Here is a 9,766-nt window from a genome sequence, read left to right as displayed (position 1 = left end):
TCACAGACTTCAACATAAGAATCACCACATGCTTCATTACACGAATCGGTAAATAAGGTAGGGTAAGATTTATATACCTCATCATCTACTAATGCAATCGGCTCATGATTAGCCACTACCGGATCATTTAGGCTTGGAGTATCTAAAGTGGCAATTTCCTTTTCCTAGGTCTCTCTATACTTCTTTTCAAGCTTATCCCAGATCTCCTGTGCACTACTACATGCCATAATCACATGAAGACTATCAATATCTAAAACATAGTACAACAAATCCATGGCATGTGAATTTGCATGCATTAAATTAATATCATTTTCTACTGGCATATAAATTCCCTTATCAATCACCTTCCAGGCCCTCCAATTCATAGATTTTATAAATATCCTCATTCAAATTTTCCAATGGGTGTACTTGACACCATAAAACACAGGAGGCCTACTAGGTAACTGTGTCCCTCACTGAATGGAGATACACCAAATCAAGCCATTGCGATCTTTTTTCAAAAACATTTAAGTCTATTGCAACAATGCTCTGATACCAATTGTTAGCTTTTGTGTATACCCAAGAGTGGGGTGAATTGGGTAATTAAAATTTTCTAGGTTGATTTCAATTCCACAGTTAGAAATTCCCAACCTAGGGTTTGTCTAAGTACATACCAATACCCCTACAGAATAATACTGAGCAGATATATAAAACTAATGCAGGAGACTCAGTATTTTCAAATCATTCACATTATATAAAACATGCACAACATTCATATAACTATTCAAATATAAACATACATGTGCATAAATTAAATTGCAGAAATATAAAGAGTATAGGGAAAGAGAGAGCCGACACAGGATATGTTATCGAGGTTCGACCAACTATGCCTACGTCCCCGCCTTGGCTCACCAGTACAAGGATTTCACTAATGCTCACTTAACGGGTGGAGCAGCACCGGTTACAACTAGGTCAATTAACGAGGCTGACCTCAACCTACACCTTACCAGGATGGTGCACCTAGCTTTCCTAACCGGGTCTAAGCCAATCTGGGACTATTCATAGGGCTAGTCTCCTTCTTTCGACCATACGTTAGGAATACAACAGATATGAATTGTAAGAACCTGAATCATGATACATGGAATTAATTAATTAAAAGAAGGGTAAAATTGGAATTTGAGCAGGCTTCATCAACGAAGCCAGATTCCGTCGACGAAGGCTTTGTGCTGCTCGTTGACGAAGTTCAGAGGCTCGTTGATGAGGAGAAGATGGGGGGTTTTGGAAAATCAGAAATCTCAGGCTCATCAACGAGGCCATCGTCTCGTCAACAAGCTGTCTACTTGTCATTTTATTTTGTTCATCATTGTCCAATTCCCAAGCGTAGGAAAATTCCATTCTCAAGCATAGTAAATCTTAGAGTCCCAAGGTCATTTCCACACAGATTCAATTGGTAAATTTAAGAGTTCATACGTCACAAATTAATTTAGAGTGAGATGTGTGGGGATTGATTTTAATGAATACAACTGTCACTTGATTATAACAATTTAATTAAAGGGTTAGGCTTTAGATTTCATCCTAATCTCGTCATTGGTAATCAAATCTAATCTTTATAACTCAACCAACATCAATATACCTATTGAACTTGATCGGAAAATATATCGCTTGAAATGCATAGGTTTGACAAAAATTGTTGAATAATGTCAAATGAAAATATTTTAGCAAACTTTTAGAATGTAAGAATAAAAAGCATTGGTTGTGGAAAGATTTAACTTGTCTACAATCAATCAAGAAGTTTACAAAATCAAAAGCTTTTAGAAAAAGATCATTGAACATTAATCAATTTTAAACATAAAATACTTGAAGACTGAGATGAGAATTACCAATAATGGGATGTAGGACTCCATCCTTAGCCTAACTTGAAATTTAGCTGGCCATTAGAATGAAAAGAAGAAATACTTAAATTAAACACTTCTGAATGTTTACATAGAAATAAGAGAGAGAATATAAGAAAATGAGTTAGCTCCCCCTTCTCAAGGCTAACACAAGCCTCTTATTTATAGGTTAACAAAAAACTACTATTTCCACTCCAAAACCTAACACAATTTATTAGTTACACTCTCATACCTACCACAAACACCTTCACCTACTAAAATGGTAGTTGCACTACTTCACCAACCAAAATGGTAGTTGCATTCCTTGTATTGTTGAAATTTATTGTTTAATCTTGTCACCTTTCTTCTAGCTCAAGTTTGGACGACTAAACATTGTAATTTGTACTTTCTCTTGAAGCGTAAATTTGTAGGTCTTGAAGTCTTCTTTGAAATGCGACCAAGTTTGTATAAATTGGATAACCGAGTCAAAAGTTATGACCAATTTACCAAAGCTGCGCAAAACTACTACATTACTTCAATTGACCCGAATTAAAGCACTCTTGGATGTTATTCAATTCTTCCAAACATCCTTCCTCACTTCACAAATTAGTACTTTGAATCCTTAAAGTCTTTGCAGCCATTCCATACTCCACCCAAGGGCTAATAAATTATTTATTGCAATTTACCTAGAAATCACAAAAATCACACAATAAGTTCTATATGCATGTTACGTAGATGATTTACTTATTCATGTGCACTAAGATGGCGTATAAATGTTCATAAATATGCAATATTATGTACTAATCACACCCCCCAACTTTCACATTGCTAGTCTCTAGCAGTCAAAATAATTTTAAAGAAAACTTCAAATAAAGTACGAAATTGGAAAATAAAGCCACTTTCGTAGGGAAACACAATTGCATTTAGGGAATGCAACAAGCCTTTAAACCCCTAGATTCACTCTAGTGGACGAGTTAAGTCTCGTGAGGGCTTGCAGAGATGATACCCACAAACATCATTCATGCTGTCAAAAGAAGATAGCAATGACTATAGTAAAAATAAAAATGAGAGAACAAAATAAAATAAAATAAAATAAACTACTACTACCTTAAAACAAAAAAAATAAAACTTAAAACAAGAACTCCCTTATCAACTTATGAATTTTAAACTAGTCCAATAAATACAATGCTCAATTAATTAATTTACTTATAAGTAATACAAAGTTTTAGAGAAAAACTCAATTGCATCCATCCAACTCTCAATGTGTAAGTGAATTTAGCCATTCAAAATAATCCAAGTTATCCAAATGCAGATGAATTTAGATCATTCCGTTTTTTAGTTTTGACTTCAAGACCTTACCATGGTGTCTCTCAGAAATAAAATCTCTCATTGAAAATAGGGTAAACATCCACCCAAGAACTCATGTGAACAAGAGTATTTGACTAGCAATTTCAAGTATCATTCACATGAACAGAAAAATGGCACAGATGGAAACAAGTCTCGAAAACTTAGTAATGAATTATAATATTGATAAATGGCATGTTAGTGGCACATGATTCATTAAAATTATTCAACATTGAAACACTCAGAAATTCATAGAATCAAAAAGGACTTTCATTGGTTGTAATGTAATTCGGGTAAGAAAGAAAGGGAATCAAAATTGTGATGGCTTTCAATGTGGCTTAGGACACTACCCATGACCATCCCAAATTCTAACCTATCCAAACACATAGTTAAACACCCAAACATAAAATGGGATTGAAGAAAACATACCATACAAGGTTGTAAACCACAATATTTAAGAAGTTATTGCTCGGGAGGGCTACAAATGGGGCATTAAATACGACACCAACGTGCTAATAATAAAGGGTATGCCCTAAGTTTTTTTCTTCTTCTTTTTTTTTTTTTTTTTTGTTTTTTTGTTTTAATGAGCTCTTACCCAGTCCTATGTTCCTTCAATGTTAACAAGCCAGTGGCAATGATATCCTTCAAACATTGCCAACCCTTGAACAATATTTACCCACAAAAGATTTCCCTAAGCTGGGCAAGAAAGGGGAAAACACTAATGGCTCAAAAAAAAGGGTACAAATGATATTGAAAGTTAGAAGAATTAAGACTCGAATTTTCAAGAGGGCCTAAGATCATGTTCTATAAATTGCCTCGATTTAGTATTGAATAATAATAAGGCTTAAATATATGTCACTAACAGTGGAAAATTTCTGTATTGAATTAAAATTACCCCCAATTGAAAGATAGACACAAATATGGCAAGAAGGTTTAAGTTTCTACTCGATTTGTAAGGATTTCATTCACAAGAATTAATAACTCAAATATGTTTCAAATTGCTTGTAGATGTGCATGAGTGAGATGCCAAATTGATGATTAAGCATGTCTCAAAACAAAGTATTACACTAAGTCTATGAATCACATAAGAGCATACTAGAAATCAAATAGAGTTTAAATTCACTCATAAAAAAGTCTTCTCTCTTTCTCACTTTTTTTTCAAAAATACAATTTTTTTTTTTTTTTGAATGACTGATATCTCCACACCCCCCAACTTAAATTATGCATTGCCCTCAATGTATATAGATGAAATACAAAGAAAAGATTAGGGAGAGTGAGGAGAAGGTATCACCTTGAGAGTGAATCTATGACATATATGTAATTAATGAGTTAGAAAACAGAAAAAACACCAAAATCAAAGTAAATGTCTGGGATGCGCACGCCAGTAATCTTATCCTGACAACAAATTTGAGAAACTAGGAAAGAATGTCTATATTTGATGGGGTTTTTCCCATGCCTTCCAGACTTGAATGATCTACCTGCAACCAACACAGACAGTGGGATAAGGAGACAAATTATCTGCCCATTCAAAAAAAATCTGGAAAATGAGATGTAATGGTGCTTCTAAATGGAAGTGAATGCACAAGGGTTAGGCACTCAAGACATAAGTTTGATCTTGCACTCCAAAATTTCCTAACTTCTCTTAAAGGCTCTCAATCATCCCCATGGTAGGATCATCATCCAACCCAATTCCAGATTTGAATGTGGCACCAAATGTGATGACCAATCCTAATGAGCTACTAAGATATATCCCTGGTCTATCTATTTTTCACCTTAGCTCGAAGGTGATGTGATGAGGACCGAAATGGTAATGGCCACAATGTCCGATACAAGTGCAGCTTCCCATGCGATTTCTCTGAGTGCTCAGGTAGTCACTTCAATATCTCACTTGACCCAACGTCTGCAGAGTCAGAACACTACTGCGAACCGCCTCCAAAATGAGATTGCCTTTCTACAGTAGAAATCCCGAGAAGACCTACAAAAAGTTAAACACTTGCGGCAAGAAAAAAGAGCTGAAGCGAGAGGTCAATGAGCTGAGTAAGCTGGTGGAAAATTACTCCAACGATCTTGGGCCTAGGGTAGTAGGGCTGGAGGAAAGTCGGGAGCATTTCCAATAGAAACATAAACGGCTCAAAGCTATGGTGCAAGGAAAAGGCAATACCTCTTACTTTTCAACTTGAGGGGGGAGGCATGACAGAGATTCGGTCTAAGGGTCTTTTCTTTTTCTTTTTCTTTTTCTTTTTTTTTTCTTTTTTATTTTTTATTTTTTATTTTTTTGCACAAATAGACCAAGTACCAAGGTATCTCTCCCCCCAACTTGAAATGTACATTGTCCTTATTGTCCAAAGTGATGGCATGATGCAAGCCTACGAAAAGGGGTTAAAAAGAACACGAGAGAACAAGAACAATTAAAAGAAAAGAGAAAAAAATAAAAAATAAAAATAAAAATAAAAATACAAGAATATAAAAATTAAATAAAGAAAGTGAAATATATACAAGACCACGAGACTAAATATGGTCTAAGTTGAGGGGAAGTCCTGGTAAACAGGATCAACCAATTCCTCTCCAGTGCTAACACGAGGGAAATCTTCCAAAAATGGTTTTAGACGTTGCTCATTTACCTTGAAAACATTACCATCTTTGGGATTTTCAATATCCACAGTGCCATAAGGGTAAATCGCCCTTACTATGTAAGAACCTGTCCAACGAGATCTTAGCTTACCTGGAAACAAGTGAAGCTTAGAGTTGTACAATAAGACCTTTTGGTTAGGTTCAAATTGTCTCTTCATAATATGTTCATCATGAAAACCCTTTACCTTCTCTTTATAAATTCTAGAGTTCTCATAAGTATCTCTTCTTAATTCTTGAAGTTCATTTAGCTGCAAACGACGATGGTCACTGGCTATTCCAAGATTCGAATTCAAAGTTTTAATGGCCCAGTAGGCTCTATGTTCCATTTCCACAGGTAAATAGCAACCCTTACCATAAACTAGCCTATAAGGAGACATACCCAAAATGGTTTTGAAAGCAGTGCAGTATGCCCAAAGTGCATCAACTAATCTCAAGGACCAGTCTTTATAGTTCGGGTTTACCATTTTTTCAAGGATAATTTTAATCTCCCTATTAGCCAATTCTGCTTGCCCATTAGTTTGTGGGTGATAGGCCGTTGAAACTTTATGGGAGATACCATATTTTTTCATTAAAATTTCAAAAGAACTATTATAGAAATGTAAGCCGCCATCACTAATGATTGCTTTAGGCATCCCAAAACGAGATAAAACATTTTCTTTTAAAAACTTGATCACCGCCTTGTTATCATTAGTTCTCGTTGGAATAGCCTCTACCCATTTGGATACATAGTCCATCGCTAAAAGAATGTACAGATAGCCAAAAGAGGAGGGGAAATGACCCATAAAATTGATGCCCCAACAATAAAAAAATTCAATAATCAAAATAGGGTTTAAGGGCATCAAATTTCTATGTGTGATCCCTCCTAACCTTTGGCATCTGTCACACTGTTTGCAAAATGCATGAACGACTTTAAAAAGAGTGGGCTAGTAAAAACCACTTTGTAAAATTTTTGCGGTGGTTTTTCTTGAAGAGAAATGCCCACCACAAGCTCCACTATGACAGAATGAGATGACACCTTGAGTCTCTTCATTTGGCACACATCTTCTCAAAATCTGGTCTGGACAATATTTAAACAAGTATGGGTCATCATAAAAGAAACGTTTGACCTTAACCAGAAATTTTTTCCTATCTTGAGCATTCCAATGTGATGGAAGTTGCCCAGACATGAGATAGTTAACAATGTCGGCATACCAAGGTAGGTTTACCACAAGGAATAGTTGTTCATCCGGAAAACTTTCTCTGATAGGGATGTGTTGTAGAGGGTTATCAAATACCAATCGGGACAAGTGATCAGCCACAACATTTTCAACTCCTTTCTTGTCTTTAATAATTTAATCAAATTCTTGAAGGAGCAAGATCTACCGGATGAGCCTTAGCTTAGCATCTTTCTTAGAGAGCAGATACTTGAGCGCAGCATGATCTATTAAAACAACAATAGGTGAACCAATGAGATATGACCGAAATTTGTCCAGTGCAAAAACTATTGCTAGTAACTCTTTTTTTGTGGTTGTGTAATTCATTTGTGCATCACTAAGAGTTCTTCTAGCATAGTACACCACACAAGGTTTATTATCTCTCCTTTTCCCTAGAACCGCTCCAATGGCATAATCACTTGCATCGCACATAAGTTCAAAAGGCATGTTCCAATCTGGTGGTTGCATTATAGGTGGAGAAATTAACATTTTTTTCAGTTTTGAAAAAGCCGCTTCACATGCATTTGTCCATTCGAATGGAACATCCTTAGCAAGAAGGTTGCATAAAGAATGTGCAATGGCACTGAAATCTTTTATAAACCTTCTATAAAAACCTGCATGTCCAAGAAAGGACCGCACGTCCTTGATGCAAGTTGTTGTAGGCAAATTTGAAATAATTTCTACCTTGGACTTGTCTACTTCTATACCTTTAGCAAAAACAATGTGGCCCAACACAATACCTTGTGTCACCATAAAGTGACATTTTTCCCAATTTAAGACGAGATTTTTCTTCTCACATCTAGTGAGGACACAACCTAAATTTCCCAGGCATCCCTCAAAAGAGTCACCGAAAATAGAGAAGTCATCCATGAAGACTTCCACAATTTCCTCAACCATGTCACTGAAGATACCTATCATGCACCGTTGAAAAGTTCCTGGTGCATTACACAATCCAAAGGGCATTCTCCTGTAAGCAAATGTGCCAAAAGGACAAGTGAATGTAGTTTTTTCTTGGTCCTCTAAGGCAATCTCGATCTGATTGTAACCATAATACCCATCCAAAAAATAGTAGAAAGAGTGACCAACCACTCTCTCTAGGACCTGGTCCAAAAACGGAAGCGAGAAATGATCCTTCCTAGTGTAAGAGTTCAATTTTCTATAATCAATGCACACACGCCAACCCATTTGAATACAAGTTGGAATTAACTCATCATTCTCATCGATAATCACAATCACTCCCGACTTCTTCAGTACCACTTAAGTGGGACTAACCCACTTGCTATCAGCGATGGGGTAAATGATACCCGCATCCAAAAGCTTCAAGAGTTCCTTCCTAACTACCTCCTTCATTATAGGGTTCAATCTACGCTGTGGTTGGCGAGAAGGTTTGGCATCTTCCTCAAGGTAAATCCTATGTGTGCAGACCAAGGGGCTAATACCCTTGATATCAGTTATGCTCCATCCTATAGCACTTCTATGGGATCTCAACAAGTCTAACAATTTGGCCTCTTGGGCTTCCTCTAAGGTAGAGGATATCACCACAGGGTAAGTCTCTCCCTCACCTAGAAAAGAATATTTTAAATGTGATGGCAATGGTTTCAGCTCAGGCTTAGGTGGTTGGACATAAGATGGTAAAATTTTATTCTCAAAAAGAGCTAACTCCTCAAATTTAGGAGTCCAATGATGAACTTCAAAGACTTCAACTATAATGAGAAGAGAGCGGAAGTGCTCCGCTTCGGGGTTCTCAATACAGTCATCCTTTACAACATTCACCAGGCATGCTTCAAAAGGGTTTTCACAAGAGCAGACATCCAAGTGTTCCTGCAAAATAACATCAGTGCTATTAGCTTCAAACACATCACCATCATCCCCAACTTGCTTCATGACATTAAAAATGTTATGTTCAGCAGTCATGTTTCCAAATGAGATTTTCATTAAACCATTCCTACATTGGATGTTAGCATTGCTCGTAGCAAGGAATGTTCTACCAAGGATAATGGGGATGTGGGAATTTTTGGTCACCACTTGTTAAGTATCCAGTACCACAAAATCAACAAGGTAAAATAATTGTTCCACTTGTACTAAAACATCCTCCATGACTCCCTTAGGGATTCTAATACTTCTATCTGCCAATTCTAAGGTCATCTTTGTTGGCTTCAACTCTCCCAACCCAAGTTGTTCATACACAGAGTAGGGAAGAAGATTCACACTCGCCCTCAAATCAAGCAAGGCACGCTCAAATTTGAATTCCCCTATCACTATGGAAATGGTCGGGCTCCCAGGGTCTTTGTATTTGGGAGGTGTAGTTGCATTCAGGATTGAGCTCACTTGTTCAGCCAAAAGGACTTTGCTATGCACATTATGCTTACACTTCATAGTGCACAGATCCTTTAAAAATTTAGCATATGCAGGCACTTGCTTTATGGCATCAAGCAGAGGTATATTGATCTTCACTTGTTGGAACAATTCAAACATTTCAGCATTACACCTTCCCTTTTAAGGAGCCTTGAGTCTCTGTGGGTACAGAATGACTATTGGATCTTTTGTAACAACTTTCTCACCCTCAATCTCTTGGGGCTATTGCATCACCTAATTACTCTTAGATTCATAAATAGGCTCTTTGAAAACATTGCTTAAAGAGCCTTCATCATTTCTTTTTGAAATCTCTTTTTTTATGGAATTTTTCTCTCAACTTTCTTACCACTTCTAAGGGTAATGGATTTAGCATGCTCCATAGTCACCTCAGAG

The 9,766-nt window shown here is 36.6% G+C and overlaps 1 pseudogene; it reads right to left on the bottom strand.

Annotated features, from left to right (window-relative positions):
• Window positions 1-5,713: 5,713 nt before the first annotated feature.
• Window positions 5,714-9,493, bottom strand: LOC131143852 (uncharacterized; annotated as a pseudogene).
• Between the last annotated feature and the right edge of the window lie 273 nt (window positions 9,494-9,766).

This window comes from Malania oleifera, chromosome 12 (assembly GCF_029873635.1).
Source record: "Malania oleifera isolate guangnan ecotype guangnan chromosome 12, ASM2987363v1, whole genome shotgun sequence".
Taxonomy (NCBI): domain Eukaryota; kingdom Viridiplantae; phylum Streptophyta; class Magnoliopsida; order Santalales; family Ximeniaceae; genus Malania; species Malania oleifera.
Note: the sequence above shows the minus strand (reverse complement) of the source record. Positions and strands in the feature narration are given on the sequence as shown.